This window comes from Bos grunniens, chromosome 7, assembly GCF_055505025.1.
Source record: "Bos grunniens cultivar Pamir isolate PY7600 chromosome 7, Bosgru_T2T1.0, whole genome shotgun sequence".
In the NCBI taxonomy this organism is placed as follows: domain Eukaryota; kingdom Metazoa; phylum Chordata; class Mammalia; order Artiodactyla; family Bovidae; genus Bos; species Bos grunniens.
In genome coordinates, this window is record NC_141171.1 from 54,418,659 (window position 1) to 54,445,126 (window position 26,468).

A 26,468-nucleotide genomic window follows, 5' to 3' on the forward strand; every position below is an offset into this window, starting at 1 on the left:
GCTGGGCTGGAAGAAGCACAAGCTGGAATCAAGATTGCTGGGAGAAATATCAACAACCTCAGAAATGCAGATGACACCACCCTTATGGCAGAAAGTGAAGAAAAACTAAAGAGCCTCTTGATTAAATTACTGGCATAAAGACATAAATATAGATCAAGGGAATAAAATAAAAAGCCCAGAGATAAATCCACGCACCTATTGACACCTATCTTTGACAGTGGAGGCAAGAATATAGAATGGAGAAAAGACAATGTCTTTAACAAGTGGTGCTGGGAAAACTGGTCAACCACTTGTAAGAGAATGCAACTAGAACACTTTCTAACACCAAACAGAAAAATAAACTCAAAATGGATTGAAGATCTAAATGTAAGTCAGGAACTATAAAACTTCTAGAGGAAAACATAGGCAAAACACTCTGTGACATAAATCACAGCAGGATCCTCTATGACCCACCTCCCAGCGTAATGGAAATAAAAGCAAAAATAAACGAATCGGACCTAGTTAAACTTTAAACCTTTTGCACAACGAAAGAAACTATAAGCAAGGTGAAAAGACAGCCTTCAGAATGGGAGAAAATAATTGCAAACAAAGCAACTGACAAAGAATTAATCTCAAAAATATACAAGCAGCTCCTGCAGTTCGATACCAGAAAAGTAAGTGACCCAATCAAAAAATGGGCCAAAGAACTAAATGGACATTTCTCCAAAGAAGACATACAGATGGCTAGCAAACACTTGAAAAGATGCTCAACATCATTCATTATCAGAGAAATCTAAATCAAAAGCACAATGAGGTACCATCTCATGCTGGTCAGAATGGCTGCTATCAAAAAGTATACAAACAATAAATGCTGGAGAGTGTGTGGAGAAATGGGAATCCTCTTACACTGTTGGTGGGAATGCAAACTTGTACAGTCACTATGGAGAACAGTGTGGAGATTCCTTAAAAAACTGGAAATAGAACTGGCATATGACCCAGCAATCCCAGTTCTGGACATACTCACCAAGGAAACCAGAATTGAAAGAGACACGTGTACCCCACTGTTGATCACAGCACTGTTTACAATAGCCAGGACATGGAAGCAACCTATATATCCATCAGCAGATGAATGGATAGGAAAGTTTTGGTACATTTACACAATGGAATATTACTCAGCTATTAAAAATGATGCATTTGAATCAGTTTTAATGAGGTAGATGAAACTGGAGCCTATTATACAAAGTGAAGTAAGTCAAGAAAGAAAAACAGCAATACAGTATATTAATGCCTATATATGGAATTTAGAAAGATGGTAATGATGACCCTATATGCAAGACACAGAGGTAAAGAACAGACTTCTGGACTCTGTAGGAGAAGGCTAGGGTGGGACGATTTGAGAGAATAGCATTGAAACATGTATATTATCATATGTGAAACAGATCACCAGTCCAGGTTCAATGCATGAGACAGGGCACTCAGGGCCTGGTGCACTGGGATGACCCTGAGGGATGGGATGCAGAGAGAGCTGGGAGGGGGGCTTTAGGATGGGGGATACATGTACACCCATGGCTGATTCATGTCAATGTATGGCAAAAAACACTACAATGTTGTAAAGTAATTATCCTCCAATTAAAATAAATACATTAATTTAAAAAAATAGAGCTTCTTGACGAAAGTGAAAGACGAGAGTGAAAAGTTGGCTTGAAACTCAGCATTCAGAAAACTAAGATCATGGCATGTAGTCCCATCACTTCATGGGAAATAGATGGAGAAACGGTGGAACAGTGACAGACTTTATTTTTGGGAGCTCCAAAATCACTGCAGATGGTGACTGCAGCTATGAGATTAAAAGATGCTTACTCCTTGGAAGAAAAGTTATGACCAGCCTAGACAGCATATTAAAAAGCAGAGATATTACTTTGCCAACAAAGGGCCATCTAATCAAAGCTATGGTTTTTCTAATAGTCATATACGGATGTGAGAGTCAGACTATAAAGAAAGCTGAGTGCAGAAGAATTGATGCTTTTGAACTGTGGTGTTGGAGAAGACTCTTGAGAGTCCTTTGGACTGCAAGGAGATCCAACCAGTCCATCCTAAGGGAAATCAGTCCTAAATATTCATTGGAAGGACTGATGCTGAAGCTGAAACTCCAATACTTTGGCCACCTGATGGGAAGAACTGACTCATTTGAAAAGACCCTGATGCTGGGAAAGATTGAAGGTGGGAGGAGAAGGGGATGTCAGAGGATGAGATGGTTGGATGGCATCACCGATTCAATGGACATGAGTTTGAGTAAACTCCAGGAGTTGGTGATGGACAGGGCAGCCTGGCATGCTGCAGTCCATGGGGTCACAGAGTTGGACACTACTGAGACTGAATTGAACTGAACCCACATTCACTCCATCAGTAAATCATATTGTCACTATGGCCAAACCCTTCCCACCTCCCACTTGTCTCCCCTGCCACCACTTATGTGCATGCCACCCCTGCAACTGCCTCTTAAGTGTCTTCTCTTCCTCCACACTCTCCCACACTTAAAAAACCCAGATAAAGCAGCCAGACCACTCTTCAAAATGGTCAATCAGATTATTTATGACTTGCTTAAAACTCTCCTTTGGCCTCCTCCTGCACTGGGAATAATATTAAAACTGTTTACCATAAGCTAACAGGCCCAGAGGGATTTGGTCTTACTGTGTTTCGCTGCCCAGGTTCCCTTCCAGGACGAAGAGCTGATCCTCACATCTGCTGGCATTGCTGCTACCTGACAGCCCTGACCTAACAGCAGTGGCTGGCAGAGAGCAGCCCATGTCTAATGACTATTCAACATGGAGACATGAAGGCTGTTCCCTTGGCCCAACACTGAAGGGCCATCCCAGTTCAGAGCTCCCTGCGGGGTTGGCTGAGGTCTTCCTGTGATCGCACCATGGCACAACTTCTCTATCCACTTTGTCTTACTCCTTCCTCCTCTCCTCCTAATTAGTGATCCCAAGAGTCAAGGAACCCAACTGACAATAACCCGTGTGTAACTTGTATGCCATTTCCCTCCTCTAAGTCAATCACCTCACTCTTCCTTCACTTTCTGCATGGCACCATGCTCCTTCTGGCCTTGGAGTCATTGCTGTTCTGATTTTCCCACTCTCCTTTTTGCCTGATTAGTTCCTACCTCATCAGAATTCAGTTCCAAAGAGACTTCCTCAGGGAATTCATCCCTGATCTGTCAGACTAGGGCAGGGGTTCCTGTTACAAACTCTCACAACACTTTATAACTTTTCCTGGCACTTAGCTGTTATGACATCTTTAAGATCAACCTTTCATATTAGAATATAAACTTCAGGCATGTAGTGACATTGTGGGCTTTTTTTCATCATGTTTGCTTAACATAGAGCATGCTGCCCTACCTTCAATCGATGCTTAACACATTCATTTGTTGGAAGAGTGAGTGAGTGAATGATTGAATTCTTTTGTTTTGGACCACAGTGATAGGTAGGAAAGGGCAATGATAAGGATTTCTGAATAACTGTGGCTGACACTTGCTTGTTTTTCCTATTCATGAGAAAACAAAGCAATGCAACTAAAGAAACAAAAGCAGCAACTTAGAAAAAGTGTCTGGACCACACTCAGAGTGAGAAACACGAGTTCCCAGTAAGAGCTAAAGTTATGTTTTAGACAACAGGACAATCAAAGTATGTCCCCAGGCAGGATTAGCAAAATTCTTTCTCTGTGTCTAATGTCAAGTTAGTGTGTCCCCAAACATGGAAAATCTGTCAGTTAAACTGGACTCAATTCAAGTCAAGAAGCATCTGTCTTTTCTTTTAATATTCCCAAAGTTTCCATTTTTATCTTGAAATCTTCCATCTTTTTGGAATGTGAGCTGTTGGACAATGAAACAACCAACTCAAAAAAAAAAAACAACAGTCTTACTATGAGTCAAAATGTAGAAGCCATAAGACAAAAGGTTAATAAAGTATGTAAAAATTAAAACCACTTTGTGTGGCAGAAATCACAAGAGCAGAGAAAAAATTCAAAGGACATACTGAGAAACTACAATTCATACTGCAAAGTAGTTCTCTTTCTGATATATAAGTGATGACTGGAAATGAAAAAAAAAAGACCAGGGACCGTGTAGAAAAATGGGCAAGGGATAGGTACAGACAATTCACAAAGAGAGCAAAACAAACAGGGTCTCAGGTTCCTATACGAGAAACTACATTGAGACACCATTTTCTACTTATGATTTTGGCAGAAATCTAAGTGTTTAATCACTCATTTTTTATTATTTAAAAATAATGGAAATAACCTATAGCACATTAATCAATGGAACATTTCATAACTGATCTCTAAGTAGTGATCTGCAAAGAGGTTTAAAATGTATTGTTAGTTGGGAAAGAAAGCCCCACAAATGCACAACTGATGGTAGCTACTTTTTACACAACAAAGAGGGAGAAATAAGGATAGATATCATAATTTCATAGAGAAATGCATGGAATAATTAGTTTTTTCTTCCTATTTTCTTTACTTTTTTGGTGGTGTTGGGGTCTTGGGAACCAGGTAAAAGAGATTGCAAAGAGATTGGGAGGAGATTCTTCATTGAATAATTTTTATTATTTAAAATTCTTGAACAACATAAGAGTCATTACTGAAATCCCTTCATAAAATTTTGTTTTACCTATTCACAAAGTAAATAACAACACGGAGAAGCACATATGGAACACCACAGGGCATGGAAATGGCAGAGAGAGCTCTGGTCTCAAGAAGCCTGAAGTCTACTATGGGGGTCACATTTAGACACATGGAAAAAGAGGAAAGTGCTAGAAAGATAATGACTTTATCAAAATGTGAGGTGAAGGAACAAAGTGCTGAGCGAGAGAAGGATCAAGAACAAAGTGGTGAGAACTAGAGTTTAAGGGGGTGACTTCATAGAAAAGATACAAGGAACTAGTTCTTCAAGCCTGAGCCTATTTGGGAAGGCAGGAGACCAGACCAGGCACAGTGCAAAACCCTTTTCAGGGGCTACATTCTTTAATCTTCTCAACAACCACAATGAGATAGGTACTATCATCATTTCCATTTTTAGATGAGGAATGTGAGTTATGGAAGGGTAAGTAATTTGCTCAAGGTCACCTAGCTAGTAAGTGGTAAAGCCAGGACTCATAGGTACCTCTTCCTTCAGCAGCACCCTGTCCCCCCTTTAATGGAAAAGAGATCATTGTTTTCACTGAGGTAAATTTTATGTATGAGAGATGCAAAGATCCTAAATACCCGTTCAATTTAGTGAGCTTTGACGAATGTATACACTTTTGTAACCAATACTCTAATCAAGATACAGAATGCTTTCATTACTTCATTATTATTTTATTACCTTAGAAAGCTCTCTTGTGCTTCCTTCCAATCAATCCCAATCCACTGAAGAAAACCACTGCTCTGATTTCTATCACAATAGCCTAGCTTGTCTACATGGTTGGACATATCAGTACTGTGTTCATTTTTATTGCTGAGTAGTATTCCATTATATGAACATACCACAATTTGTTTATCCATTCTCCTTCTGATGGATATTTGTTGACAGGTTCTGAATATTAAGAATAAAGCTGGTTTGAATATTCTTGTATAGGGTTTGTGTAGACATATATTTGGCAATGGCACCCCACTCCAGTACTGTCGCCCGGAAAATCCCATGGACGGAGGAGCCTGGTAGGCTGCAGTCCATGGGGTCGCTAAGAGTCGGACACAACTGAGCGACTTCACTTTCACTTTCCACTTTCATGAATTGGAGAAGGAAATGGCAACCCACTCCAGTGTTCTTGCCTGGAGAATCCCAGGGACGGGGGAGCCTGGTAGGCTGCAGTCCATGGGGTCACACAGAGTCGGACACGACTGAAGTAACTTGGCAGCAGCATATTTTTATTTCTCTTGGATAAATACCTAGGAATAGAATTGCTGGGTTATAGAATAAGTGTATCTTTAAACTTATAAGGAATTGCCAAACAGATTTACAAAGTGGCTATCACATTTTGCAATTCCATCAAAAACATATGAGAATGCCAGCTGCTCTACAATGCTTACCAAAATTTGGTATTGCCTTTTTCAGTTTAGCTGCTCTAGTGAATATGAAATGGTATCTCATGGTTTTAATTAAAAGTATTGAGTACTTTTATGTGTTATTGGCCCCTCACACATCTTTGTGAGATATCCAAGTCTCTTTGTTCATCTTTACTACTTTTTAGTTGTTGTTGATTTGCAATAGCTCTTTATATATCTGGATACAAACCCTTTGTATATGATCTACACATTACAAAAAATTTATCCCTATCTTTCAATGAGCAGAAGTTTTAGATTTTCATGAAGTTTAATTTATCATTTATGATTAGCATTTTTTGTTTCATCTAAGAAATCTTCATTTATCCCAAGCTCATAAAGATAGTATTCTAAGGTTTTTTTTTTTTTTTTCCTAGAAGTTTACACGTTTAGGTCTAAAGTTCAAGCTTTTATGTTCAGCTCTAGGATCCATTTAAAAATAATTTCTGTATATGGTACGAGATAAGTCTCAAAGTTGTTTCTTTCTGCTTTTCCTATATACTTATCCAGGTTTTCCAGGACAAATCACTCAAAAGAGTTTGTTTTCCCCAGTAAATTGCCATGGATTCTTTGTTGAAAATCAATTGAAAAATATGTGTAGGTTTTTTTCTGGACCCTGTATTCAGATTAATTGATTTGTTTACACTTATACCAATGCCACACTGTCATGACTCCTATAGCTTCATAGAAAGTCTTGAAATCATGTAATGTGAGGTCCTCTAAATTTGTTTTTCTAGATCAAAACTGTTTTGGGTGTTTCAGGTTCTTTACACTTCCACATATATTTTATAATCATCACTTTCCTCAAAAAGCCAATTTGACTTTTACTGGAATTGCTTTGGATGTCTTTCAAGGAATTTGTCCAATTAATCTAAGATGTCAAGTTTTATTGGTATGAAGCTGTTCATAATATTTTCTCATTACCCTTCAATGTCTGTAGGATCTGTAATGACATGCCTTCCTTTACTTCTAATATTTGTAATCTGTGTTCTTTCTTCATTAATCAGGCTTGCTATGGGTTTATCAACTGTATTATTATTTTCAAAGAATAGCCTTTTTGTTTTGTTAAATTTTTTCTATTGTTTGTTTTTTATTTCATCTCATTGAATTTTGCTCTTATATTTATTATTTCTTTCTATTACTTTGGTATTGATTTGTTCTTCTCTTTCTAATATCTTAAGGTTTAAACATAGATCACTAATCTTTGCCCTTTCTCTTCTTTTCTAATACAGGCATCTACATTCACAATTTTCCTTCTAAATGCAGTTACCAACATCTCACACATCTTGATATGCTGTATTGTCTCTAGCATTCATTTTGAAATATTTCCTAATTCTTCTTTGGTTCATGTATCATTTAAAAATGCATTGTACAGTTCTAAAATATTTGGGGAGTTTTAAGATATTGAATTGGTATTAAGTTCTAACTTAATTTCATTGTGGTCAGAGACTATGGTTTTATCTCAATCTTTTATAAGTGATAGAGACTTATTTTATATTTGACAATATGGCATATTCTGGTGAATGTTCCACATGCACCTGGAAGTAATGTCTGTTCTGCAGTGATTTCATATGGTCCATAAATATCATTTAGGTCAAAACGATTAACAGAATTTGGATACCCTATATATAGCATTTGCTCTATCAGTTATTGTCTACTTATTTTGTTAATTACTGAAAGACGGAAGTTAAGATCTCCAACTATAATTGTGATTTTTATATTCTCTCTTTAGTTCCATCAGCTTTTGCTTCACATTTTTTGAACCTCTATTTCTAGGTTAATACACATTTGTAACTTCCATGTCTTCCTGATGAAATGACCCTTCTATCATTATGAAATGTTTGTCTCTATCTCTGATGTTACTCCTGATTAAGTCATCTTTGATATTATATAGCCATGTTGGCTTTTCTGTGCTTACAATTTGCACGGTAAAATTTTCCCAATCTTTTGCTTTTAATATAACTTGATATTTAAAGCATGTTTCTTACAGAAAACAAATAGTTTGCCTTTGTTTTCAGTTTAAAAGTCTTTTGTTTTCAGTTTAAAAGTCTCTTCCTCTTAATAGGAGGCTTAGGCTATTTATTTTTAAAGTACTGATTGATAAGGTTGGATTTAATATTACTATCTAATTATTTTTCTTTCATTTGTCCATTCCTCTGTGTTCCTTTATTCTTTCCTATTTCCTGTTGGACTAATCAGATATTTAAAAATATTCCATTTAATTCCTTTCTTGGCTTTTTAGTTTTTTTCTCTAGGGATTTAAATAGGTATTATCTCCTAATGGCAGTCTACTTAGATTAAATATTGTACTACTTCCTACAAAACACTTAGAAAATTATTTTATTTTCTCTATGTCCTTTGTGTTATTCCTGTTTCGTTTCTTCCATCTGGCACATAGTAGGAACATGATGAATATATCCTAAATGAATGGATGGCATATCAGAGTAAAATATCTAAGAGAAGAGAATGTTTCATTATAACGTTGACCACAGTTAGTCTTGCTGTGTTTGCTAAGTCCAGTGTTAGTGATATTCTGATAACTTCACTGAGAGCATCATTTTCAAGTAACTGCTTACGAGAATCAGGGGGTACAGAGGTGACAGAGCTGAAAGAAGAGGAAACAGAGTCAGGACTCTTTTTTGCAAGTTAAAGAAACCCAAGTAAAACTGGTCAAGCTAAGAACGAAGAAGGACAGGTATTTATCAGTTTTCATAAGTGAGATGTTTAGGGATGCTGCCTCTGGAGGCTTAAACAATGCTGTTAAACCTCTTTATGTCTTTCTCTCTCTCCTCTCTCCCCTGTTTCTCTCTGCTTCCCTTCGTGTGTTGGCTTCACTCAGTCAGCTGGAGGTAGACCCTCCCTACCTGTCAGAAAAATATTTTCTGGAATCCCCAGGGCTGTATTTTTTCGGCTTGGCAGTTACAGATTCTGACTGGCTCCACTTCAGTCCCATGATCTGTGACCCCATCACTGTACACCAAGGAATGTGGTATTGTGATTGACTTTGAGTCATGGGCTCTCATGCTCACTGGTCAGGGAATAACTGATATTCCCAACAGGGTCTCATGGAATGAGGGATGAGTTCCTCTAAGGAATCTGAAGAAGGCAAATGGGAACACATATTGGGCAAAAAAAAAAAAAAAAAAAACAACTGGCCACTGAAGGCTCCTATGTGTGCTATGCTCAGTTGTTCAGTCATGTCCAACTGACTCTCTGAAACCCTTTGGACCGTAGCTCACCAGGCTACTCTGTCCATGGGGTTGTGTTCAGGCAAGAATATTGGAATAGGTTGCCATTTCCTCCTACAGGGGATCTATCTGACCCAAGGATTGAACCCTTGTCTCCTGTGTTGCCTGTATTGCAGGCAGATTCTTTACCACTGAGCCATCAGAGAAGCAGAGTACTATTAATAGAATCTCTTTTAAAGTCCTTCTCCACTAGTTTCTCTATGACTTTAGCCAAATCACTTCCCTTGCTTAGCTACCTTTTCATTATTATCATTTGTATAATGATCTCTGAGATTTATTCTATCCCTACTTTGGAAGCAATGTAAAGGTCTATGAAATGGAATGAATAAATTAAAAAAACACTCATATAATGAAATACAACACAGTAATGAAAATAGCTTCCCTAGTGGCTCAGTGGTAAAGAATCCACCTGCCAATACTGGAGACACAAGAGACAAAGGTTCAATACTTGGGTAGGGAAGATCCCCTGGAGAAGGAAATGGCAACCCACTCCAGTATTCTTGCCTGGGAAATTCCAAGGACCGAGGAGCCGGGCAGTTATAATCCATGGGGGTCACAAAGAGTCAGACACGACTTAGCAACTAAACAACAGTGACAGTGAATGAATTAAAATTACATATTCTAACATGGGTAAATCTCAAAAACATAATGTTGACCAAAAATGCAATTTGAAGAAGGCTATAGACAGTACTATATCACTTAAATAAAATTTCCAGAACACAAAAGTACAAAAAAAAGCATGATTCATAAAAAACGGGACTGTAGATACTGCTCTGAAGGGAAGGATGGGAATGGGAGGTGGGAAGAGTACAGAGGGGACTCCAACTTAGTAACACCTGGAATGTTTCACTTCTTAAAAAGATATGAAAAAATATGGCATAATATTATGATCTGACAAAGTTGAGTGCCTGGATGAATATTTGTTACTTCCCATGCTAAACTTTTCTGTGTGCTCAAAATACTTCAAAATGACAATGCCAACAGCTATCAGTACAATACTATTGACTGTGTTCCAGGCACTCAGGTAATGACTTTACATAAGTCATCTAATTTAATCAATATATTAGTTATCAGTACACAGCATGACTGTGCAGGTAGGTAGTGCGAGGCAATTCTAGAACTACAGGACATAGTGGAGTGATGGAGGCCAAGAATACCAGCACAAGGCCGAAGGAGGTCTACAATGATAGCAAGGTGGAGAGAGATGCCTCAGAGCTGGGCTTTAGGAAGGACAAGGGAAAACTGGCAGGGTGGTGGCGGGGGGTGGGGGGGGGCGTAGAGGGAGGAGCCTAAAGTATGGGAACAGCTGTGAGGGTGTCCAACAAAGAGGAGGGAACAGAGGTGGTGGCTGACAGGTGGACATGGCCCAAGAGTGTCTGAGAACTGAGTTAAGCATTCTGTTTGCTATCTTCTTTATTTCTCACTAAAGCCCTACTGGGGAAGTTCTATACCACCTATTTTGTTGATGAGGAAACTGAGTTCCCACTGCCAACTTTCTGAGGCCTAGTTCCTGATGGTGTAGAAAGAAAAAAAAATATCTATGACATCTACCTTCTGTCAGCTCTTTTCCAACTTGAAGTTTCTGAGAACTTCCCTTCAATGACCTAAAAAAAAAAATTCCTTGATGCCAAATATAGACCAGTGAAATTACTCATTATTAGATAGTTCTTGCCTTAAAAATAATCCACAGATAGATTCCTGGAATGGTGGAGTAGGGCAGAAAATAGCCTCGTTTCTTTTAAAAGTAAATGGGCCTGCTGGAGGTGGCTCATGCACTGGCGTTTCACAGGAGAATTAACCCCAGGTAAAACTGTGTGTGGCAGGAAGTTTGCTTTGGTGGTGCCCTACCTCTGTGCCAGGGGCTTTTAGGAAGACAGGCAGTGCTTCCCAGAAGTTTTCCCCGAAAGAGACTGTCACCAGCTTTGATGAAGACTCATGGGAGGCCAAGCCCTCTATGTGGCTGGGTGGGAAAGGATCCTGCCCTCAAGCTGCTGATGAAAGCTCAGCCACAGATAACAGCAGGGCTCAGAGAACCTTCACAACTTAGGCTCATAAAGCTAAGTTTCTGTTAGTCTGCCTGTCATCACATCCTAGGAAACAGCTGGATAGACTTTTATGATATCCAGGGGGTATGTGTGGGATAGTCTGACATAAAACATAGGTTCTATGGAATAGACAAAAATTAACTTTGAAGGCCAAGGAGGACATTTCAAATAGATGGGCAGTTGCCCTCCAGGGCACCTGAAACTGGATAGAACAAGTTTGTGGTGGGGAGAAGTATGGTGCTATTGATAGTAATAATGCTACTAAGAAGAACTAATGTTCGTTGAGTGCTTACAATCTGTTAAGATGAAGCGGACAAAGAATGGAAACAATGGTTTTATGTGAGCCTCTAGAAGACAGTCACTGACAGCAGATGCTCCCAACTGTCGACACTTATTAGCAATGTCCTAGATGTTCTCACTAGGGCAAATATACACAGGGCTCCAGGGTGAGTAGCAACAGGAATTTGTTTATTTCACTATATTTATTCATTCTTCTGAGCAATGTCAAAGAGGCCTATTATTTCTTCTATTACCACCGTTAATAACAGCTACCATTTGCCATGGGCTTGCTACATGCCAGGCAATGAGCCACATGCTTTTACATTGGTTATTTATCCCTCATAACAACCTATGATGCCCATGCTACAGAGAAGGAAACAGAGGCCAAGGAATGAACCAGTAACATGTGCTAGGCTGCCACAGTAAGGGTAAAATATTCTCAAACCCCAATCAGACACATGGAATGACATTCTTATGACTTCACTGAGAGCATCATTTTTAAGTAACTGCTTACAGAGTATCAGGGGGTACAGTGTTGACAGAGAAGAAAGAAGAGGAAACAGAGTCAGGACTCTCTTTTTTGCAAGTTAAAGAAACCCAAGTGAAACTGCTCAAGCTAAAAACAAAGGAGAGAGGACAGGTATACATCAGTTTTCATAAATGAAAAGCTTAGGAATGCTGCCTCTGGAGGCTTAACCAATGCTGTTAAGCCTCCCTATATCTTTCTCTCCTCTCTGTTTGTCTCTGTTTCTCTTTGTCTGTTGGTTTCCCTCAGTCAGCTGGAGGCAGACCCTCCCTATCTGGCAGAAAAATAATTTCTGGAATCCCCAGAGCTGTATTTTTTCAGCTTGGCAGAGTTACAGATTTTGATTTGCTCTGCTTAAGTCACATTATCTTCTCTGACCCTATCACTGAATCAAGGAATGTGGTATTGTGATTGACCATGATTTATGTACCTATAAGAGTTATAACCAAGGTATAAACATTGACATATGCTTATTCAATAATGAATCATTTTTATTGAAAATATTAAAATGATATCAAATTAACTGTCCTTAGAAAGTCTCAACTGGAGGGTGACTAGTTTGGGGTACAGAGGGGAAGTCATCCCTATCAGAGGGCTGCCACTGCCACTTGACTTCTCCCTGTACCACCTCTGCCTTGAGTATCTGTGCCCAGACTTCTGTGGTTTCCAGCATTTCAGTTTCTTTCCATTGTCACTGCTAAAATTCAGGTCTAATTTTACTCTTCTGCTTAGAAACTTTTAATGACCCATTAAAGAGAAGACACTACACATGGACATCACCAGATGGTCAATACGGAAATCAGATTGATTATATACTTTGCAGCCAAAGATGGAGAAGCTCTATACAATCAGCAAAAGGAAGACCAGAAGCTGATTGTGATCATGAACTCCTTATCGCAAAACTCAGACTTAAATTGAAGAAAGTAGAGAAAGCCACTAGACCATTCAGGTATGACCTAAATCAAATCCCTGACAATTATACAGTGGAAGTGACAAATAGTTTCAAAACTACGGATGGAGGTTTGTGATGTTGTACAGGAGACAGGGATCAAGACCATCCTCGAGAAAAAGAAATACAAAAAGGCAAAATGGCTGTCTGAGGAGGCCTTACAAATAACCAAGAAGAGAAGAGAAGCTAAAGGCAAAGGAGAAAAGGAAAAGAGTTCCAAAGAATAGCAAGTAGAGATAAGAAAGCATTCCTCAGTGGTCAATGCAAAGAAATAGAGGAAAACAGTAGAATGGGAAAGACTAGAGATATCTTCAAGAAAACTAGAGATACCAAGGGAACACTTCATGCAAAGATGGGATCAATAAAGGACAGAAATGGTATGGGCCTAACAGAAGCAGAAGATATTAAGAAGAGGTGGCAAGAATACACAGAAGAACTATACAAAAAATATCTTCTTGACTCAGATAACTACGATGGTGTGATCACTCACCTGTCCATCCAGACATCCTGGAATGTGAAGTCAAGTGGGCCTTAAGAAGCATCTCTATGAACAAAGCTAGTGGAGGTGATGGAATTCCAGTTGAGCTATTTCAAATCCTAAAATATGATGCTGTGAAAGTGCTGCACTCAACATGCCAACAAATTTGGAAAACTCAGCAGTGGTCACAGGACTGGAAAAGGTCAGTTTTCATTCCAATCCCAAAGAAAGGCAATGCCAAAGAATGTTCCAACTACTACACAATTGTACTCATCTCACACTCTAGCAAAGTAATGCTCAAAATTCTCCAAGACAGGCTTCAACAGTATGTGAACTGTGAACTTTCAGATGTTCAAGCTGGTTTTAGAAAAGGCAGAGGAACCAGAGATCAAATTGCCAACATCTGCTGGATCATCAAAAAAGCAAGAGAGTTCCAGAAAGACATCTATTTCTGCTTTATTGACTATGCCCAAGCCTTTGACTGTGTGGATCACAACAAACTGTGGAACTCTTAAAGAGATGGGAATACCAGACCACCTTACCTGCCTCCTGAGAAATCTGTATGCAGGTCAAGAAGCAACAATTAGAACCAGACATGGAATAACAGACTGGTCTCAAATAGGGAAAGGAGTACGTCAAGGCTGTATATTGTCATCTTGCTAATTTAACTTATATGCAGAATACATCAAGCGAAGTGCTGGGCTGGATGAAGCACAGGCTGGAATCAAGATTGCTTGGAGAAATATCAAAAACCTCAGATATGCATAAGTGGTGTCATCACTCTTATGGTAGAAAGCAAATAAGAACTAAAGAACCTCTTGATGAAAGTGAAAGAAGAGAGTGGAAAAGTTGGCTTAAAACTCAACATTCAAAAAACTAACATCATGGCATCCAGTCCCATCACTTCATGGCAAATAGATGGGGAAACAACGGAAACAGTGAGAGACTTTATTTTTTGGGGTTCCAAAATCACTGTAGATGGTGATTGCAGCCAAGAAATTAAAACATGCTTGCTCCTTGGAAGAAAAGCTATGACAAATCTAGACAGCATATTGAAAAGCAGAGACATTACTTTGCTGACAAAAGTCCATCTAATCAAAGCTATAATTTTTCCAGTAGTCGTGCATGGATGTGAGAGTCGGACCATAAAGAAAGCTGAGTGCCGAAGAAGTGATGCTTTTGAACTGTGGTGTTGGAGAAGACTCTTGAGAGTTCCTTGGACAGCAAGGAGATCAAACCAGTCCATCCTAAAGGAAATTAGTCCTGAATATTCATTGAAAGGACTGATGCTGAATCTGAAACTCCAATACTTTGGCCACCTGATGCAAAGAACTGACTCACTGGAAAAGACTATGATGCTGGGAAAGATTGAAGGTATGAGGAGAAGGGGACAGCAGAGAATGAGATGGATAGCATCACTGTCTCAATGGACATGAGTTTGAGCAAGCCATGGGAGTTGGTGATGGACAGGGAATCCTGGCGTGCTATAGTCTATGGGGTCGCAAAGAGTCGGACACGACTGAGCAACTGAAATTAATGATCCATTGTCTTTAGAATCAAATTCAAATTCCTTCACACATCTTCTGGGACTCTTCATAATGTGCTCACAGCCTGCTTAATCATCTCTATCCATCCTCACACCACGAATAATTTTAAATATTTAAAAATAATTTAAGTAAAAAATTTAAATAATAGTTTTATTGAAATAATATAACCTTGAAATCCATTTTATATTCATGGTATACATCAGAATTTAGCAAGTCACTCACATTAAGCCATTTGTTATTCATAGTGACCATACAGGGCAGGCAAGCAGATGAGCATCTCTGTTTATTAAAATAAACTTTTAATTTATAACAGATTTAGATTTACAGAAATGTTTAAAGACAATGCAGAGACAGACTAACATCCCGTAGTCAGTTTCTATTATTATATTTTGCATTAACATGGTACATTTGACACATTTGTGAGTGAGTATTGATCCACTGGTATTAGCTGAAGTCCATACTTCATCCAGATTTCCTTACTTTTTCCCTACTGTCCTTCTTCTGTTCTAGGATCTCATCAAGGAAACAACAGAGCATTTAGTTCTCATGTCTTCATAGGCTTCTCTTGGCTGTGACAATTTTTCCGACTTTCCTTGTTTTTATGACCTTTATGAGAGCTTCCGAGGAGTACTGATCAGGTATTCTGTAGAAAGGCCCTCAATTGGGATTTTTCTAAGTTTTTTTTCCCTCTTGATTATACTGAGGTGATGCATTTTTAGGAGGAAGATCCCAGAGAAGTGCCTTTCTCATCTCATCATTCTAAGGGTGCACAGGATCAAGTGTGGTACACACATACAATGAAATATTGCTCAGATTTAAAAAGGAATGAAATTTTGCCATTTGTAGCAACATGGATGGACCTAGAGCTTATTACACCAAGTGAAGTAAGTCAGATAGAGAAAGACAAATATTACATGGTATCACTGAATATGTGTAACCTAAAAAAGTCATACAGATGAATCTATCTGCAAAACAAAAACAGACTCACAGACATAGAAAAAAACTCATGGTCACCAAAGGGGAAAGAGAAGCATTAGGGAGAAATTAAGAGTATGGGATTAACAGACACATACTACTACATAGAAAATAGACATGCAACACGGATTTACTGTGTAGCACAGGGAACTACATTCAGTACCTTATAATAACCTATAATGGAAAATAATCAGAAAAGATAGAAAACGGAGTTACTGTGCTGTACCCCTCAAGCCTGAAATTAACACACATCTGTAAATCAACTGTACTTCAAAAAAAAAAAAAAGATGGCTTATCACTATTGGTGCAAGTTTTGGTTTACCTGGCTGAGACAGTGTTTGCCAGGTTTCTCTCCAGTAAATTGAGCTTTTCCCCTTCGTTTTTCACACTGTACTGTTTGGAAGGAAGTCACTAAGCATAGCACACCCAGTGGTAGGGAGTGATGCCCTCCTTCTGGAAAACATATACTTAAGTTGTTTGGAATTCTTCTGGATGGGAGACTGATGCTAGGAAAGATTGAAGGTGGGAAGAGAAGGGGAATACAGAGGATGAGATGGTTGGACGGCATCACTGACTTGATGGACATAAGTTTGAGCAAGCTCCAGGAGTTGGTGATGGAGAGGGAAGCCTGGCATGCTGCAGTCCATGGGGTTGCAGAGTCAGACTATGCTATCTAGGTTGGTCATAACTTTCCTTCCAAGGAGTAAGTGTCTTTTAATTTCATGGCTGCAGTCACCATCTGTAGTGATTTTGGAGCCCCCCAAAATAGAGTATGCAACTGTTTCCACTGTTTCCCCATCTATTTCCCATGAAGTGATGGGACCAGATGCCATGATCTTCGTTTTCTGAAAGTTGAGCTTTAAGCCAACTTTTTCAGTCTCCACTTTCACTTTCATCAAGAGGCTTTTGAGTTCCTCTTCACTTTCTGCCATAAGGGTGGTGTCATCTGCATATCTGAGGTTACTGATATTTCTCCCGGCAATCTTGATTCCAGCTTGTGTTTCTTCCAGTAAAGGTGTAGTTAATTTTGGCAAAAATTTTTCTTGGGCTCCAAAATCAGTGCAGATGGTGACTGTAGCCATTAAAGATGTTTGCTCCTTAGAAGAAAAGCTATGAGAAACCTAGACAGCATATTAAAAAGCAGAGACATTATTTTTCAGACAGAAGTCTGTATAATCAAAGCTATGGTTTTTCTAGTCGCAGAAGGCAATGGCACCCAACTCTAGTACTCTTGCCTAGAAAATCCCATGGATGGAGGAGCCTGGTGGGCTGCAGACTATGAGGTCGCTAAGAGTCGGACACAACTGAGCGACTTCACTTTCACTTTTCACTTTCATGCATTGGAGAAGGAAATGGCAACCCACTCCAGTGTTCTTGCCTTGAGAATCCCAGGGATGGGGGAGCCTGGTGGGCTGCTGTCTATGGGGTCGCACAAAGTCGGACACGACTGAAGTGACTTAGCAGCAGCAGCACCAGCATGGTTTTTCCAATAGTCATGTATGGATGTGAGAGTTGGACCATAAAGAAGGCTGAGTGTGGAAGAATTGATGCTTTTGAACTGTGGTGCTGGAGAAGACTCTTGCAAGTCCATTGGACTGTAAGGAGATCAAACCAGCCAATCCTAAAGGAAATCAATCCTGAATATTCACTGAAAGGACTGATGCTGAAGCTGAAGCTCTAATACTTTGGCCACCTGATGCTAAGAGCTGACTCATTGGGAAAGACCCTGATGCTTGGAAAGATTGAGAGCAGGAAGAGAAGGAGGTGTCAGAAGATGAGGTGGTTGGATGGCATCACTGACTCAATGGACATGAGTTGGAACAAATTCCAGGAGATAGTGAAGGACAGAGAAGCCTGCTGCTGCTGCTGCTGCTGCTGCTGCTGCTAAGTCGCTTCAGTCATGTCCGACTCTGTGCGACCCCAGAGACGGCAGCCCACTAGACTCCTCTGTCCCTGGGATTCTCCAGGCAAGAATACTGGAGTGGGTTGCCATTTCCTTCTCCAATGCATGAAAGTGAAGAGTGAAAGTGAAGTCGCTCAGTCGTGCCCGACTCAGCGACCCCATGGACTGGAGCCTACCAGGCTCCTCCGTCCATGGGATTTTCCAGGCAAGAATACTGGAGTGGGGTGCCATTGCCTTCTGCACAGAGAAGCCTGGTCTGCTGCAATTCATGAGATTGCAAAGAGTTGGATACGACTTAGCGACTGAACAACAACGGCTCTTTGCAAACCAATTATTTTTAACCAGTCATAACTCTGGCACCAAGTCCCCTTAAGGCTGTAACTTTCCATTCTGTGAAACATTTTCTTCCCAAGTTCTGTTTTCAATATTCTCTGAAAGGTTCAAATCACTCAGAAACCCAGAAACTTAGTGCAACTTTTTCCCAAACTGTGCTGACACAATGGGAAGAAGTCACGTGTCAAGTCCCCATGGATCGCTATCTCCCTCATGGTACCAGCACCCGCTTTTCCTATATAATGAAGAATCTGCCAATGTGGTAACTGTGCAGAAAAATGTTTTCCTGTGTTTGGTTATTGATGTTTCTGGAATGAAAAATTGTTTCCATCATTCATTTAGCTTCCTCTTGACCTAAAATATGATTCTCTTAATTTTACATTCAAGAGTGGTGTGGGGAGGAAGCTACAGTCTAACAAAATCACATCATAGTGCTTTTAGAATAGAGAACATATTTTCCAAAAATGAGCCATTCTTAACACCAAGTGGTTATGAGAGCAATTTGATGGTGTTTTTCTACCTCACATGTAAGTTCCTTCTTTCCTTTAATTGGTCAGCAATATTTAAGGAGTACTTCCTGTGGAGGTTGTCACTGCTTAGTGAACAAAACAGACAAGATCCTTGCCTTCATGAAGATAACAGTATATCATAGAAGGTGTAAAAACAGAAGAACTATTTTTTCAATTTTCTTTATTGACACATACTATGATTTTCCCTAAATCAATAAGAGATGAATAAACATTTTTGTTTTGAACCTTTGTAAGGATGGAACGGCCTCCATTTCAGTTTGGGCTAGCTGATTTCAGTCAGTTTTCCTGTGGTTACAGAAATAAATCTCTCACCTACCAAACCTTTTGCAAAATTCATTCTATTGATTGCAGAGGGCCTGCATGATAGAATATAGATAGATGAATCTGCCCTTATCCTGATTCCTAGACCAAGAAATTAAAGTGTGTGCCCTATGGACTGACTGATAATGCATCTAGATGGCTGATCTATCATCAAATGCCATCTGATTGCCTCTTCATCATGCCTCCTAAACACTTGCTAATAAACAGAATTCAATGTAAACTAAATAATGGAGAAATAGATCATCTCTTTATGTCTCTTGGAGTTAAACTTAAGTCTCATGCAGAGGCTTCAAAGTTCAAAAGTGAAGACAGTATATTTAGCACTAGAGAATGTAACATTTCCATTTCGCTATCAAAATAATTCCCATCTTTTATACTGAAACAATAGAACTCACTATTCATCTGTTCTTTCATTCACTAACTTATTCTTTTCACAAGCACTTTTTACCTGTCTGTAATAGGCCAGAATGCAATGGAGGAGACCCCGGTTTGATTTCTGGGCTGGGAAGTTCCCTTGGAGAAGGTATAGGCTACCCACTCCAATATTCTTGGGCTTCCCTGGTGGCTCAGTCAGGAAAGAATCCACCTGCAATGTGGGAGACCTAGGTTCCATCCCTGGCTTGAAGATCCTCTGGAGGAGGTCATGGCAACTCACTCCAATATTCTTACCTGGAGAATCTCCATGGGCAGAGGAGCCTGGCGGGCTGGCTTCCATGGGGTTGCATCCAAAGAGTCAAAGACAACTGAGTTACTAAGCACACGATGGGCCAGAAACTATGCAAGCACTGCTGAAAGAAATATAAATAGTATTTGGTTTGTAGTTTAAAGCACCTTGCAAACTGGAGGAGGAAAACACAGCATGCAATGCAGGTGTTAAGTGTGTGGGACTTAAAGCTTGAATAGAGGCCTGGTCTGATGTTTAGGGAGGGTTCAGAAAGAAAACCAAGCTGTGAGTGAGTTTTAAAAGATATGTAAAATTTTTTTCCCAGGTGGAGGAAGGGGACTGAGGAAAGTGTGAGAAACAGTTTATCAAGTTTTGCAAGCAACTTGGAGCAAGGCTCAGCATAGATTGAGTCAGGGGAGATTAGTAGGGAGGGCTGCCAGAGAGGAATCCATCAGATGTAAGATGTAGGAAGTAAAGAGGCGCCTACAGCATACGTCTGATTGCAGAGTTTTGCAAGTTAAAAACTTCTTAGAACCAAGTTTGTAAAAGTCAATTTTTTTTCCCTCCCTCTTTGCATTAGTATCACAGGCTGTTTGAGTTCTGTTTTGTTTCCACTTGAACAAACTTTGTCCTACATCATAACGCAGTCTCATTGCTGTAATTTTATGTTTTTGACTGTAACCTTTCCAAGCAGGTCAGAAGTACTATAGCAGGAAGGGAAACTTACACAGTTCAGGAACTTTGTACCTCAGATCAGAGAGAAAATTAATCCTGGGACTGCCAAACTGGCAGGTTTCCTGGTGCTGAAATCAGTGTAAATTTGTCAAATTTCTTACAAAGAAATTTAAAAACATCAGAAATTATGTAAGCTGACTTTGAGAACTGTTTTCTCCTTTTGGGGGTATTGGGCCTCTCCTCTTTGCCTAGTGTGAAGAAATGTGCTCATCTGAGTTGCTCCCAGAATGGGCCTCATGCCCTCCTCCTAGCCCTTCAACCATGGTAGATTTTTCTGATCGAGCAAAGCCCCTTTGTTGGTGAGTCAGATATGCCCAATGGATATGGATCTCCGATATGCATCTCTTTTGTCTGAATGTGAGTTACATATATAAACTTTTCTAGGGCTTCCCTGGTGGCTTAGTGGTAAAGAATCTGCCTGCCCGTGCAGAAGACAAGGGTTCAATCCCTGGTCCTGGAAGAGCCCACATGCTGTGGAGCAGTTAAGCCCGAGAGCCACAACTATTGACCCTGTGCTCTAGAGCCCGGGAGCCGCGACTACTGAAGCCGGTGTACCTAGAGCCTGTGCTGCACAACAACAGAAGCCCCTGCAAGAGAAGCCCACACACCATGACTAGAGAGTAGCCCCTGCTCACTGCAACTAGAGAGAAAAATTTGTGCAGCCACAAAGACCCAAAACAGCCATAAATAAAAACAAACTTTTCTAATATCGACATTAGGACACATCCCTAAAAAGGAGGCAGGGGAAATTAATTTTAATCATAGATTTTATTTGACCAGATGTACCCAAAATATTACCATTTCAAGTTAGAATCTATGTGAAAAACTATTCATGAGATATTTTATACCCATATATTCCCACTAAGTTTTCAAAATCTAGTGTGCATTTTTGTATTAGTAACACATCTTAATTCACACATTTCAAGTGTTCAAGATCCACATGGGGATAGTAGCACATCTCTTTGACAGTTTGGGTCTCAATGTGACCTCAGGTCACAAAGGGGAAGCTGAGAGAATGGGTTTGGAAACACTTCTCTTTCTTTTGTGACTGAGCCCTTTCTGTGGTGGGGAGGGGCCCCAGTGGGGTGAGACGAGAGAAAGCCCACTTTGACACTAGCCCCAGAGCGTGTTCTAGGGCAGCAGGAACTGCCCTCTACAAAAAAAAAAAAAAAAAAAACAAACAGGGAATGTCTTTAAACTGGCAATTGACAGAGCCAATCAAAATCACATATTTTCCTACAGATGTTAGAAAAAGTGTGTGATCAAAGTGAAAAACATATGTTTCATGGAGCTTTTGCTTCTTTTTTTTTTTTTTTTGCTTCTTTTAAGAATAATTTAAAGTTGGAGATCATAAGAGGACTATAAACAGAATACTGGTGTTTAGAGAAGATATTCAGAAGAGATCAAAGACTCCAGAATGTTAGAACTGGAAAAAACTTTGAGGTCGAATTTACATGCTTGGACACTGAGAGCCACAGAATTTAAGAGGCTTTATCAGCCAATGGCACCCCACTCCAGTACTCTTGCCTGGAAAATCCCATGGACGGAGGATCCTGGTGGGCTGCAGTCCGTGGGGTCGCTAAGAGTCGGACACGACTGAGCGACTTCACTTTCACTTTTCACTTTCGTGCATTGGAGAAGGAAATAGCAACCCACTCCAGTGTTCTTGCCTGGAGAATCCCAGGGATGGGGGAGCCTGGTGGGCTGCCGTCTATGGGGTCGCACAGAGTCGGACACGACTGAAGCGACTTAGCAGCAGCAGCAGCATCAGCCAATAGCTGGGGAGAGACAATGCTGGGTCTAAGACTTAGTTCCCTCAAATCCTTACCTTAATAAAGGCATGTTGGCCCTGTATCATGAGGTCATTTGATGTTAGGAATGAAACATTACTGGAGGAATATGCAGCTAATTTTAGGACTGTAGTTCATAGCAGAATTATTTACAATTGCCAAGGTATGGAAGCAATCTAAGTGTCCATCAACAGAAGAATGGATAAAGAAGATGTTGTATACACACAAAGACACACAGACACACCAAACAGACTACTACTCAGCAATAAAAAGAATGAAATGTCATCTGCAGCAACAAGGATGGATTTAACATCATCATACTAAGTAAGCCAGACAGAGAAAGACAAATATCATATGACATCACTTATATGTGGAATCTAAAAAACAACAAACTAGAGAGTACAATAAAGAAAGAAGTAGACTCATGGATACAGAGAACAAGCTAATGGTTACCAATGGGAAGAGGGGCAATATTTGGATAGGGGAGTGGGAGACACGAACTAAGGGATGTAAGATAGGCTCAAAGGATGTATTCAGCACAGGGAATATGGCCAATATTTTATAAGTGTAAATGGAGCGTAATCTTTAAAAGTTGTATTAAAAAAGATTGTGACTTTTTTAATACAAAAAGCCAGGTGACAGCTGCTCCTTCCCATCTCATTTTGTTGGACTTCAAAACCTCGAGGGTTCCCATCAACATTAAGAGCCTAAGAGTCTAAGATCTGTTTGACATTGCCTCCCAGAATTAGGAGGGAAACGTTTCTGAGTGATTTTTAAAGAGAAAAAAATATAAGCAGATGATTTAATTACCAGTCCTTGAACTGATTTATTTTCAGCAGTAACAACAAAGTCATACCACCCAGTGACACAAATCAAGTGATTACTCCTTAAATGTGGGCAATGAAGAGGAGAGGGGGAGAGAGAGAGAGAGAGAGAGAGAGAGAGAGAGAGAGAGAGAGAGAGAGAGAGAGAGAAATCTCTGACTTCATATGATGGCTTCAAGCCAGACTGCAAAGAAGGAATCTGTGAAATTCAAGGTCCTGGAGTCTATTATTTCTCTTTGCTATTATTTCTGAAATAAGACCTGGGCAAAATCAATTCAGGTTCAGAAAGAATATGACTTTAATTTTCTACATAAAATTGTCAGGAAGTCTGATTTAGAAGGGGAGAAAAGACAGACAACTATCACCCAAGAAGAAACTAAATGAATAAATTAAACAAAGCAAAGTACATTTATACTACCAAAACTCTTGGTCATGAGACAAAACACATTTCCTGGCACAAACACAGAGGGATTTAAAACACAAACCGCAACACAGATGATGAGGTAATGCTCCTGAAAACACACTCCTCTTGCGTGTTAGAAAATCAGTGATGGATCAGTCAAATAGAATTAGTTTTATTTTGATGCAAATGCATCCTTAATGCTTTGATTATATTTAATCCTAGAATATGTGATCTTCTTAAAATTTTAACTATATTCCACCCTCCTCAAGTAACTGACATTCAGTTTTTGAAAAATCAGGAAGCTCTTCAGCCCGTCATTCTGCTTTTTTTTTTTTTTTAAACTTTACAATATTGTATTAGTTTTGCCAAACATCGAAATGAATCCACCACAGGTATACCTGTGTTCCCCATCCTGAACCCTCCTCCCTCCTCCCTCCCCATACCCTCCCTCTGGGTCGTCCCAGTGCACCAGCCCCAAGCATCCAGTATCGTGCATCGAACCAGGACTGGTGACTCATTTCATACATGATATTATACATGTTTCAATGCCATTCTCCCAAATCTCCCCACCCTCTCCTTCTCCCACAGAGTCCATAAGACTGATCTATATACTGACTCTTTTTGTCCTTCTTTCAGCATAGGTTTTCCACTAACCATAAATTCTATCTGCCTCTCATTCAATCTCTATCAGATGTCAAAAGAACAGCAAAGAAATCTGAAGAAGTGGGTGATAACAGCAGATGAGACTTCCTTGGAAATATTCAAGTGGTTTACAGTCTGCTGGGACTATCTCATTGCTCTTAAGCTTTTAGCATTTTATGGGACTTCAGTTTTCACTCTTTATTTTTTGCCTTTCCCTTTTGGCTAGCAGAAGCTTTCTCACAGGTTTTTCAGCTTAAACTACAGGTCTGGTGGGAATCCGTCAGCATAGTGCGTGGTTGTTTGTATGACACAAATACATGTTCCCTTGACTCTTCCCTTACCAGGCAAATGCCAATCCATCTTCTGGGTGGAGAAGCAGAAAAAGTTGGGCTTTGGCATTCCATTCAACAAAATTGTTGAGTGCTCACTCTGTGACCAGTGCCCACGAGATGCTGTGTCTCTAGTGGCCACGTGCTGTACGTGGGCATCTTACATCTTGAGATAAAACAGCTTTACTTTCCATCACTTTGTTTTGGTTGCACACTAACCTTATTCTCTCTTAAGTATACAGAATTCATGTGCTGCCCAATTTGGGCCATGATATTGTCTCTTGATTACTTATTCTGAATCTCTGCCCCTAAATCAAAACTCACCTTCTCTGTGTCTCATTCTTTCCTGATCTTTCTCTCTAGTGACAAGAGCTGGAGTGATCTGTGACCATTCAGAGCTAGAAGGAATCTCGTAGCTCATACAGTCCAAAGTTCTCATTTTAGGTAAGAAGGAAAGGAGTCCTGAAATATTCAGTTCAATAAACATTTAATAAGCATCTCTTTGGGGCCAGTGAGCATACCAGCACCTGGGTGACACATATAAGAAAGACAGGATTTCTACCACAATTCTTTTGTTGGAATAGAATCACAAAAAGGTAATTAGAATACTTTAAGTGCAAAGAAAAGAGGTATGTTTAGGGTAAGATGGTGCTCATGGAAGGACAGAGGGGAGGGCTTCTAGGAGATGATATCTAGGCCAAGTTATCAAGGATGAGACGGAATGGGTAAGATAAAAGTTCGGTGAGGAAAAGTGGAGGGTACTACAGGGAAAGGCACAATTAAATTCATGAACAGACTTAGCTTGGTGTGCGCATGTGTGCTACAGGGAGCTCAGGGTGCTGGGATGGCAGTCTGAAGCCGAGGGAGATAACGCTGAAGAGCAAGTAGAGGGTGTTGCATGCTGTTGAGAGCCTTTGCGCTTGATCCTGCAGGCCGTGGGGCTGGGGTTGGGAGATAGGTGTGGGGTGGGCAGCAATGAAGAATTTCAAGCTGAGACATAGTTAGATTTGCGTTTTAGCTGGATCATCATGGTAATACCATGGAAATGAATCTGGGGATAGATCAAGAGGCAGGAGGACTAGTGAGTCTAGAACTCTGGTCTCTTCTTTCTGAGTCTGGGGTTTCACCTACTACACCACGCTGAGTCCCCCAAAGACTCAGCTGGAAGCAAATATCTCCAGAAAGCCTTTAAGTTATTCCCTTGGTTTTCTGGGCATCTGCTATTTTTGCCTGATGGGCATCCATTCCTTTATTCTTTTTTTTTTTTTCATTCCTTTATTCTTATGGCAATAGTATTTCAATTTCCTTTTGGGGGAACTATTCCCATCCCAAACTCAATCTGAGCTTCCACAGGAGGCCCAGGCTCCGTAGACTGGTACCTGACCCAGATCAAGCTACTCAATATATTCTGTCCTCCTAGAAAAGTGACCGGGTCAGTGACGGACATGGGACTAGGCCAGACCAGTGAGACTCAGTGATACTCAGGACTTTTCGGCTATGCAAAACACTCTATTGACTTCAGCTTCATTAGCTATTCAAAGGTTTCTAACAAATACATCAAGAAACATTTCTGAACAGTTTCTACATCCCTAACTTTCAGACCCTACACAGTGAGTTCAAGTTCCATGGCATGAGTCACAGCTCCTGTCACTGAGGGAGCCACTCGGTGATGACTGGTGGATTGAAGACATCACTGAGTGATCCCTTTCCTTGGTCCCTCTAAGGTGCAGTTTGAGATTTTAAGGAGCAGAGTAGCTTGGGAAACCCAGTAAGGCATAAAGAATAATAAAAGTATCACCACAGTCCCACTATGCAAAGTTACCTACTATTAAGAGTTTTGTGTATTGACTTCTATGCTTCTTTTCTATGCAAACATATTGATGCATATCTCTA

General features: G+C 40.0%; 1 protein-coding gene across 1 annotated transcript in view; it reads right to left on the reverse strand.

The window, feature by feature from the left end:
* Window positions 1–5,018: 5,018 nt before the first annotated feature.
* The window catches only part of LOC147369581 (uncharacterized), a 476,034-nt gene continuing 454,584 nt past the window's right edge, over window positions 5,019–26,468 (reverse strand). Inside the window, exons 4-5 of the transcript XR_015167603.1 lie at window positions 19,858–19,973; window positions 5,019–5,901 (exon numbers count right to left, since the gene is read on the reverse strand). The gene's annotated coding sequence lies outside the window, so the exon portion shown is untranslated. The remainder of the gene's footprint in view (window positions 5,902–19,857; window positions 19,974–26,468) is intronic.